The sequence below is a fragment of the Ursus arctos genome, unplaced genomic scaffold (assembly GCF_023065955.2).
Source record: "Ursus arctos isolate Adak ecotype North America unplaced genomic scaffold, UrsArc2.0 scaffold_12, whole genome shotgun sequence".
Lineage (NCBI taxonomy): Eukaryota > Metazoa > Chordata > Mammalia > Carnivora > Ursidae > Ursus > Ursus arctos.
In genome coordinates, this window is record NW_026622786.1 from 52,829,919 (window position 1) to 52,839,099 (window position 9,181).

Sequence of the window (9,181 nt, forward strand, 5' to 3'; positions counted from 1 at the left end):
GTAATCCACACTCACTAGATCATATGTAGAGTCTGTGGGGAGTTCTGGGAACTAAAGTCAGAGAATAAAAGCCAGGATGGTTAAAAGACCCCAAATCAGGTCATATATAAAGAAAGTCCAGATGAATGGTGAGTTCTGACATGAAGCTATTTGAAATATTGTTAGGAGAGGCTACATAATTTCTGGGGTCTGATGCAAAATGAAAGAATGGGCCCCCTGGTTCCAAAAAGGATTAAGAATTTCAGTTGGGGTGCCTGGGTGGCTCAGTCAGCTAAGTGGACAACTCTTGATTTTGGCTCAGGTCATGATCTTGCAGTCGTGGGATCGAGCCCTGTGTCAGGCTCTGTGCTCAATGCAGAGTTGGCTTCAGATTCTCTCTCCCTTCCCTCTGCCCCTCCCCGCCCACACTTGCTCTCTCTCTTCTCTCTCTCTCTCTCTCAAATAAATAAAAATCTTAAAAAAAAAAAAGAATTTAAAAATGATGACAGCAGAGCATTAAACCAAGCGCGGGAACCTTCTGAGCACATTGCATAGTGCGCACAGCCACAAAGCTGGCCCCGAATACTCTCTGTAAGAAGTGACAGACTCACTTTGGAAAGCAGTGGTGGCCATGGCAGCGAGGAAGCTCGAGGCCTTAAAAGATGATAAAGGTGGGGACCCTAGTAGAGCGAAGAGCACGTAGCAAGATGGTGAGAGGGAGAAACGGAATGAGACAGGAGCCAGTGCAGCCGCAGGAGGAAGGCGTTGTCCTTGGACCAGCAGAGCGTCCCCGCAGCACACTGTGCGGTGCCCAGGAGAACCAACACCATCGCACCGGCTCCCGGTGCCGCGAGCAGAACATCAAACGGATGGGCACCTTTAGCTCTGTGGAACAGTCCAGAAGGTTTTACAGCCTCCGCGTGGTACCTCCCTGGAATATGACAGGCCATGGTGGCTTCCTTCTCTGCAAAGAGGGAATGAAGCCCATGTGGGAAGATGATGCAAACAAAAAAGGTGGCAAGTGCGTTATCTGGCTGTGGAAGGGCTTGGCATGCTGTTGCTGGAGAATCTCATCCTGGTCACATCGAGGCAGCGGTTCACGGTGGGGAGGAAATCTGCGGATCTGTGTGGTGTCAGGAGGATATAATTTCACTATAGAATAAGACTGGTAGAGACCTAGCAACCACAGCCCGACGACGGACGGACGTGTGTTTGTCTGAAGTGGACGGAGGTCTCCAGCCTGTCCTTCCATCTGCTCACTGCAGAGACGTATGTCCTTCGGCTGCGTGATCCCCTTTGCGCTCCCCACTGGGGGACTGATTTTGCTAGATGCCCTCCAGCATCTCTGACTTTATAAAGCAGAAAAATGGGAAATGTGACTGAGTAATAGACCAATGTTGTGTTTTAATGGAGTTTTTTTTGGGGCGGGGGATGTCAGCTCTTCGTTTTGCTGTGTGACTTCCAGATGCCTCTTGAGCATTCTGGTATGCTGTCCTCATGCTGTGTGAAAGGCACCATGACCATGTGTACAAGCCAGAGCTGTCGCCTGAGAGCTATGTCAGTATTGGAAACGACAGTGCATCCAGGAAAAGCTTTTTGTTGGAGAGTCCTGGAATAACTGTAAATGCTGTCTTCTAGCCCTGCCATTAAATTATTGGGACATTATTTTCTTCCTCTTTTCTTCCTCTTTTCTTCCCCCAAGCCCCCCACTTTCTGAAAATGTGTTACTGCTTTTGTGTAGTCTCCTGCCTCGTGCCCTCCACTTCCCTCTTACGGCACTCTCCTTTTTGGGCACTGCCACACATAGAATGAATTTTAATTGAGTGGGTCACACAGGTTTCGCTGGGGTGGCTTAGAAGGTCCGCCTGGTAAATTGAGCTGTAGCACAATCCAGTCTGATTAAGAGCTGGATTATAATACATGTTCTAAGTGCAGGATTTGGAGCAGAGGGCAACGACTGTAATAATTTTCCCACATGAGCACTCGTCAAGCCTAGTTCGGTGGGTTCTTGCACTTTCATTGAGGAAGGAAAGTGGAACGCTGGGTGTTGTCAGGCGCTAAAATTGGTAAATTCTGTGAGCCTGAAACTGGGGCATCTGAAGAAAAAGTGACGTTGATGAATGTCAGTGTCATGAATGAGAGTCATTTGCATGGCTCTGCTTGTCTGCAGTGGTTGGAAAAACCTGCTTTCAGTCCTCATCGCTTGGTATGTATATTAGCAAATGTGTGCTGATCCATGATGCCCAGGCAGAAACCTCTTGAAGGTTGATGCTTTCAAATGCTTAAAAAATGACCAGTTACTCATCAGTACGTAATGATTAAGAGTTCTACAGCCATCCCCGAGTAGCACTGTCTTTTTTCACTCTTGTGAGCCAAGATGGCAGTACCTTGAATGACAGTCTTTCTTTAATACATACCCTTGAAAGCTAGAAGGTTCCTTAGCCACCTGGTGTCAGAACAGGCATTTCTCTATTGTGTTTATATTATGCTCTTCCTACTTTCCAACTTCTGAACATCTTTTAATTACCACTGTTTGGGGATGCTTTTTCCTTAAAAGCACAGGAACCCAAAAGAGGTACTTACATGACAGGGAAACTTAGATCAGACAGGAAGGTCTAGCGATGATTTAAATTTCAGGAATAAGGAGAATGAATTCTGGTGCCCAACTGTGAAGGGTTCAGACAAATATAGGAGCAGCATTGGCTAAAATGGGGAGAAGTGGCTGCCTCCTAAGATTTGTATAGATCCAGGGAGGTCTTCACTTTTGCCTAAACTCAGATTTGCCACAAAAATTCCAAAGAGAGCAAACATTTGGATTTATCCCCTTATACTGTGTGTGGGCATGGGTACATATGTGTATAATGTGTTCATGAGTGAGGATCTCCTTAGGCTGGGTGGTTAGGCATATTGTCCGTATTTTTGCTTTTTTGTTTTTTGTCTCATTTGTTCAAGATTTTTGAATGTCTTATGTTTTCTAGAGTGCTCCTGTGTCCCTTTCCTCTTTGTCATTGCAGTATTTGAAAGTTATCTTTTTCCATCCAAAATATGCTGATGATGCTGGTTAGAACAAGGGGTTATCCCTGTGGGGCAGCATCTTACCGCAGTGTTCTCCCAGATATCCTATTAACAGCTTTACATGGGAGATTGACTAGTCAGTCTATCCAAATCACCTATTTTTTACAAACTAGCTTAAGAGGTCTTTTCATTTGTTTTGACTCCATGGACCTCTCATATGCTAAGACATAACACAGCTATGGTTATGGTATCACCTGTTCTAGAGACAGAAGGAAAAAGATCTGCTGGAGGGAGGGGAGTCAGTTTCCATTTTGCATAGTCAAGCCTGTTTCCCCATGACCCCTTTGCTGGGTTTTCCATTTGCAGTTGGCCCCTGCTGTCTTCTGGTGCTCTTCTTGTTTCATCCTTCTGTTCATGTATAAGGGCGCATGTGTACGTGTGTGTGCATGTGTATCTGCTTTTTCCCTGTGACACTGGTCATCATTTTCTGCCCACAGAGAAGCTTGTGGTCCAGGATACTCCAAGAATGAATTTTCAAGTATTTTTCCAGTGGAGAGGGGGCTGTGATGAGTGATTGCCTTTTCGGAGCACTTGTCTGTTGCAGTGATAAATGGAAATATCAGGGGGGAAGAAGGGATAGACTTGACCCCAAGAGGACTAGAAAGAAAGGGGAAAAACTATAGATAAAAATGTGTGGGAACAAACTAATGGTTGCCAGAGGGGAGGGGGTTGGAGGAGGGGCAAAATGGGTGAAGTGCATTGGGAGACACAGGCTTCCAGATATGGAATGAATTAAGTCATGGCAATAAAAGGCACAGCATGAGGAATATGTCAATGATATTGTTATAACATGATAAGGTGACAGGTGGTAGCTACACTTGTGAACATAGCATGATGTATACACTTGTCACATCACTGTGTTGTACACCTGAAACTAGGGTACAGTTGTGCGGCAACTTAAGCAAACAAACAATCATGAGGGAGAACTTTGTAATAAGTCAACCCAAGACACTTTGGCTCTTCTGTTCCCAGAGGTGTTCCAGCAGAGGGCGGGCAGCCACTTCGCAGTTACTCTCTCCTGGAGGACAGAGAGCTCCTCGCCACTGAAAGTGTTTAGAAGGTGAGAAAGGAAAAATTATACTAAATGACTTCTAACATTACTTCCAGTTCTGAAAATAGATTATCCTATCAACTATTTTAAGAGAGGGGATTTTTAAGAGCCCTCCAACTTTTCTCAACAATTTAATGTGATTTTTGTGCCTAGGGCTTCAGGGAGTGGGAGAGCTGGAGAAAAATGGTGAATGACTGATAATGGGTAGGGGATTTCTTTGGGGGATGATAAAAACGTTCTAAAATTGGCTGTGGTGGTAGCTGAACAATTCTGTGTATATACCGAAAACCTTTGAGTTGTATGCTTTAAATGGGTGAATAGTATGGTATATAAATCATAGCAATAATGTTTTTATTGTAAAAAAAAATAGCAAGAAAATGGAAAGTGAAGTTTTAGGACAGGCAATAAGAGGAACCAGGAAAGAGTGGGAAAGAGAGCAGGTATGAGACAAAGAAGCTGGACATTATGGGTTGTGGCCTGGTGAGCAGAATGCAGTATTTGGGATTGGTGGAGTGAATGGCTGAGGAGTTCATCCTTAAGTCTACCCAGAGCCGAATGCTTGATGGATATTGGAAGATAGTGCTTGAAAGCATCATTAGGGAGCAGAAGGAACAGTGTCAGCACTGGTGACCACTGTGACTAACTAGCACATCCCCTGGCTTTCTGAATGCCTGAAGAGGGAGGAAACCCCAATGATTATGAAAATTAAATGTCCCATCATTTATGGGAGTGAGATCTCAATGTAAATTAAATTTGATTTAGAGGAATACTGCAATGAAGCTGGCTGAAGAGGGGGAAATTTTTAATGCAGTTTTTTAACAGTATAGAACACAGACACACTTAGACACACACACACAATGCACTTCTTTCCTACATCACAGTTTTCAGTATATTTTCCCAATTTTTAAAAAAGATTTTATTTATTTGAGAGAGAGAGACAGAGATAATGACAGAGAGCATGAGCAAGGAGGAAAAGGAGAAGCAGGCTCCACACCGAGCAGGGAGCCTGATGCAGGGCTGGATCCCAGAACCCTGGGATCATGACCTGAGCTGAAGCTTAACTGACTGAACCACCCAGGTGCCCCTATGTTTTCCCTGTTGTAATCATTCCACTTACATACAGTTTTTCTGTTTGTGCGTTTTCATGATTACATAATATTCCATTCAATGGCCATTGTTTGATTTATTATTTCCTAGCTGTTGGGTGGCTCAGTTCTTACCAATGTTTAATTATTACAAAAGCAATGCTCTAGATATTTCTGCATACACAGCTTCTTTCCACTCTTGAAATACTTTATTAGAATAATTAGAACTTGTTTGGCTGCAAATTATATAGCTCATTGGAGTAGTCTAAGTAAAAGAAGTTTTCCTGATAAGCATATAGCTACAAAATGCAAGGCACACATAAGAATTGGAAGGTTATCCAGAACTCCTCATTTTCCCTCTCTGGTTTCTTGTTTTCTTTAGATTGCCTTTTTCTGCCTACTCCTGGTTTCCTATAGCTTTGACTTACACAGGACTTGACTTGCCTTGGAGCCAGAGATCCCAGGTCTCTGTTGGAAGAGTCTAGAGCCAACTATCATCTGATCAAAATTTTTGTATCTCTTACATCAAATTCCTGAGCAAGAATCTGATTAGTTAAGCTCCCCTGACTTTGTGACTTGTGCTTTTCTCTGATTGGTGGAGAGAGTGGAGGAAAGGCTCTGAGATCTGCCTAGATTCAAATCAAACCCTACCACGTACTAGCCATGTAGCCTTGGGTCCATCCCTTGGCTTCCCTGTGTCTCTGTTTGCCCGTCTGTATATGATTATAACAGTGGCACCTACTGCATGAGGTTTTTGAGAAGATGAAATAAAATATCCCTTGTCATGGAATACAAGAAGTCCTCAATATGTGTTGGCTCTTAGTTTTTTTTTTAAGTTTTGTATTATGGAAAAATATGCATAATGTAAAATTTACCATTTTAACCATTTTTAAGGGTACAATTCAATGGCATTAAGTATATTCACACTGTTGTGCGACCATCACCACTATCCATCCTTAGAGCGTTTTCATCATCCCAAACTGTAGCTCTTATTTTTTAAATTATCATCATCATGATTATTTCAAATATGGCTTCCTGGGTCCACCTGTGAAAGGGCATGATGGGGACTCTTCCCAAAGAAAGGAACATGGTGGATAGGCATTCTAAGTTCCTACTGAAACCATCACACATTTGAAATTCTTTAAGAATTACAGAGCATGTTCAGACATTATTTTAGGTAGTTCTCCTAAGGAAGGAATTCTTGAAGTAGGAAAGGGCTGTAACCTTATGTTATAGGAGAGGACCCTGAGGGTCAGGAAATCTGACTTGCCCAATATCTCCCATCTTGCCTGCAGAGTCAGGACTCAAAGTCAAGTCTTCTCACTCTAAGTTCATGTTTTTTTTGCATGACAGCTCAGATTACTCAAGCTAAGCTTTCTACCCATTTGTTTACAGTTCCTATTACCTACTCTAGTTCAGACTATGAGAAGGAAGAGAAGACTTCTCAAATTAGGACTTGGGGGTGGTCTCTCTCTGGGAAGTACAGGCCTGTAAGAATCTGACAGTTGGTGTAATTTACCAGTTTGCATCCTTAACATCTAGGAAAAGCAACCATCATTTGGTGATTCATTTGGTGATTCTGTGAAAACCAAAGAGTGGAGGGATTGGCTAATGGACCTCTTAACTTTTACCTTGAGAAAGTTCTGAAATACTTGCCAGAAGCAAATGGCATTACTAAGCAGATTTTTCAAATGGGATAGAGAAAAAGATACCATTAGAATCAAAATGGGCAAGTTTCTGTTGGTGCTTTATGGTTTGTACAAAGAAACATATTTTGTCTGCTTGGCTTGATTAATTTTTTTTAAGTGAAAAACACCTTTGTCAAATGCCAAAAGTTCATTTTATATAAAAACCACAGGAAGAAAGCTGTGTGGACTCAAGCTACCCCACAGCACCTTTCTAACAACTAGATTAATGTTTGCTATTAGGCAATCTTTCCATTAAATTAATGGCTACTTTTTGGATTAGACATTCACCTTCCATTTGTCACTCTGACTCATTTCCTTGTTGCTTGTTCCGAAAGAAAATCACTTAGGATAACTGAACACCTTAGTGCAGTGAGCTTTTATTATGTCTGCTCTGATCACTCCCTTTGTATAAAATTTATGGATTCTCCTGTGCTCTTTCATATCAACACACACATCTTCTCTTTGGCTTTCGACCTGATCTCAGCCCTTCTCCGTACTCTGATCCCACCCCGTCTATGCTGCTCTGTTTCCCTCCACTCTGCAGTATCAGTTGTATTGATCTCCTTGTAAATCTCAGCTATGCTGTCTTCAGCCAATCCCCTTATCGCCATCTATGCTGTACTTGCCTTTCCCTTTATCCATGTGGAAGCCCTTTCCCTTTCCCTGTTCCCACCCTGAACATTTCCACCCTTCACTGACAGTAAAATCCCACTGATTCTCTAAGGCTTTCCTGACAATTTCAATGCATATAGATTTCATCCTTCTGTGAGGTTGTCTACCTTAGAAATTACAACCATCATTTCTTGAGGACCTATTAAGTGCCAGACCCATTATCTCTACTCTTCATGACAACTATACAAAGTAATTACTGTCATCCTCATTTTATAAAAGAGGAAACCAAGGGTCAGAAAGGTTAGATAATTTGCCCCAGGTCACACGCCCTAAATCACCAGGGTGGGGACTGAACTATGGGAGTAAATGATTCCAAAGTTCTTCCTTTTTCTGCCTATGCTGGCTCCTACCTATACTACCTACAGGTGTTCTCTATGTGCTCTGGGGGCACTAGTCTTCTCATTTAGTTCTTGAAATCAGGGATTATATCATTTAAGAATTGCATTCAGCTGCTACAGAGATCCAGCGCCATGATGACTTCAATAAGGTAGAAGCTGATTTTTCTGTCACTTAATAGGAGTCCCAAGAAAGCAGGCCAGGTGATAATGTGGACCCTGAGAGTATCATGGTCCTAGCCTTGTTGAGCTCTTCCCTTCGCCACCCCCACAGTGTGGGCCTTACTGTTGTATTCACAAGATGACTTCTGGAAGTCCAATCATCATATTTGTGTTCCAGGCAAGATGGAGGAAAGGGGGAAGGGGAAAGCGATGGCCTCCCAGTCAAATTCTTCAAATCTTTTCCAGAAGCTTCACCTTACAACTTCTCTTTATGTCTCGTTGGCCACCACATCTGCAAGGAGGGCTGGGAAATATTTTATAGCTGAGTTTACTGATTCACCTGACAATAAAGGGGTTCTGTTTGAGAAAGAAATGGATGTTGAACAGGCAACTAGCAGTCTCTGCCACCAAGACCCAAGTCCCAGCCTTCTTTTGTATTTTTACAGCACCTAGAAGGTGCCCAGTAAACACTGGTGGGCAGTCTAATGTGGAGAAATAGAGTGGAAAAGGTAATTTAGAAAACTGATAATGAAGAAACTGAAGAAACAGTAGTCGCATGTAGTATCTAATTTATAAATACTTTATGCAAAAATAAATACGCACTTTCTTTTCCCTAAGCAATCCTGCTGTCGCTCAGCTTCCTGTACAGAATGCTTATAAAATGCACATCAAGATTAAGATTCATGTTTCTTTCAGCCTTTATTCTCTGCATACATTTTATTTCCATTTAAGAAATTGGAATCATAAGATGTTCTGTCTTCAAAAGGACTCATTGCAAACAACCACTTCTGACAAAATGACCAGTACTCAGGCAATGCCTGATGAGCACTTAGAGAAAAGAGTAGATTACATTTCCAATAGAAATTAGTGTTATGCTTTTCTGGAACTCTCCTGAGTTTCTTATTTTGATTTGCAAAATAATTCAAATGCTCGAAAGAAAGATCTATGGTAATTACCTGAAGTATTCCCCAGCCCTCAGATTAACATGGAGAGAGGGTCTTTGTCTGAGATTAAAAGCACACTTTTGTAACTTTTAATTTTGAAGTGATTTCATATTTAGAAGAAATTTGTGAGAATAATATAAGGAATCCTGTATGCCCTTTACACAGCATCACCAAATGTTTACAGTTAGGC

General features: G+C 42.2%; 1 pseudogene; it reads left to right on the forward strand.

The window, feature by feature from the left end:
• Nucleotides 1–610: 610 nt before the first annotated feature.
• On the forward strand, nucleotides 611–1,641 carry LOC125282872 (eukaryotic translation initiation factor 4E type 2-like; annotated as a pseudogene).
• Nucleotides 1,642–9,181: the final 7,540 nt, after the last annotated feature.